Source organism: Myotis davidii, unplaced genomic scaffold (genome assembly GCF_000327345.1).
Source record: "Myotis davidii unplaced genomic scaffold, ASM32734v1 scaffold812, whole genome shotgun sequence".
Classification (NCBI taxonomy): domain Eukaryota; kingdom Metazoa; phylum Chordata; class Mammalia; order Chiroptera; family Vespertilionidae; genus Myotis; species Myotis davidii.
Window position 1 is genome coordinate 3,145,243 of NW_006284238.1, and position 1,942 is coordinate 3,147,184.

The window sequence follows — 1,942 nt, forward strand, 5'->3', positions numbered from 1 at the left end:
CTCCCTAGCCGCCCGGCTCTGTTCATGACAGGGGAAGGTGCCCCAACCCCCTGATTGGCCCTGCTCTGTGCCTGATGCGGGGAGCTCCCCAAACCCCTGGTTGCCCTGCAGCTCTGTGTGTGACAGGGTGCGGCGCCCCCCTCCTCCCATGGGCCCTGCTCTGTGTGTGACGGGGTAGAGCCATAACCTCCCCATCTGCCCTGCCCTGAGTGTGACAGTGGCGGCGCACCAACCACCTGATCGGCCCTGCTCTGTGGGTGATAGAGGGCAGTGCCCCAACCCCCCAATCGGCTCTACCCTGAGCATGATTGAGGGTGGCATCGCAACCTCCCAATCTTCCCTGCTCTGTGCATGACTGGGGAAGGCACCCCAACTCCCCAATCGGCCCTGCTCTGAGCCCGACCAGAGGGGCTGCCTAGGGATTGGGCCTGCCCTCTGCCACCCGTGAGCAGGCCTAAGCCAGCAGGTCGTTATCATCTCCCGAGTCCCAGACTGCGAGAGGGCACAGGTCGGGCTGAGGGACCCCTCCCCCCCGAGTGCACAAATTTTTGTGCACCGGGCCTCTAGTGTATATATATATATAATTATTGACAAAGTTCCTATGCCAGGTTCCACATGGCCAATAATTATAGCTAGCTAGCAGTGGAAGTTGAAAATATTTATAAACTAATCTACATTTAAAAAACATATATATTTTTTATTGATTTTTAGAGAGAAAGTGAGAGGAATAAAGAGATAGAAACTTTAATGAGAGAGAAACAGCATCAATAATCTGCCTCCTGCATGCACCCCTACTCAGGATCCAGCTACAACGTGACCTCTTGGTTTATGGGGCGACTTCTTGGTTCCTGGGTCAACTTTCAACCACTTAGCGACACTGGCCAGGCACAAGCTTACCTACATTTTGAAGTTTTACATGTGGTTTATTTTCTGCAAAATTCTTCTTAATTTTATTTGGGGGTTTTTAGGACAATCTAATATCTTAAATGATTATTATTTTGGACCATGATATAGAATATGTCCTGGAACTTCTGTTTGTTTTAGGTCAGTTATTGCTAATGTGCTTCTTGTCAAGTTTCTATAAGTCATACTGTGTGTCAATATTAGTTATTGTCAATAACTTCTGCTATCTTCTTTTACTTCTATTTTACGCATTTAATCATGTTAATCTGCTAAGAAGCCTGGTTGTGCACCCATTTAGTGATATGCATTCATGCATTCATGCATTCAGATACTGAAGATAAAATAGCATGCAAGACCAAGTCTCTGCCCTCATGGAGTATAGTTGGAAGGACAGACAACAAACTTGAAGATGTAGAGAACTTGAAAAGCAAAAACTGGTGAAAATAAAGACTGAGAGTCCAGAAATCTAGACTGTACAAGTCCAAGTGCTTCGAAAATATGCCCTGTTCCACATATTCCTGAATCTTGGCTATAGTACTTTTGCCATCTCACCAAAATAACTTTGTCTACTTTCCCTTTCCCAACAGAGCAGCAAACTTGGCTCAGTTAAGATCAAGAAGCAGGCAAAGTTGGCATTATTTATTTGCTTATTCCAACAAAAATGGATTATTTCTGTTCAACCTTTTTGGAAGGCCAGAGTTTTTGTAAAGACTAGAAATTATGTGGAGAAGGACTTCTGCTTCTCAGCAGAATGTAATAGGCCAATACTCTTACTGGAATAAATGAAAAATATTACAAGAGTAATTTTCAAAACATTGGAGAGCTATGAAAGCAATGAAGACTAAGTGAACTGAACTTCCAGAAAACAATTTGGAAGCGATGATTGCCAGCTACTTTTCTTTCAGGGCATTTGTCAGTTCTAGGGATTCACTGATGCTTGGGCTTGATCCAACTGGAGGGACTCTGCTGGAAGAAGAGCTACCAACCAAGTTTTTATAATCTTGTGGAGCATTGGAAACTCGGGGGGGGGGGGGGGGGG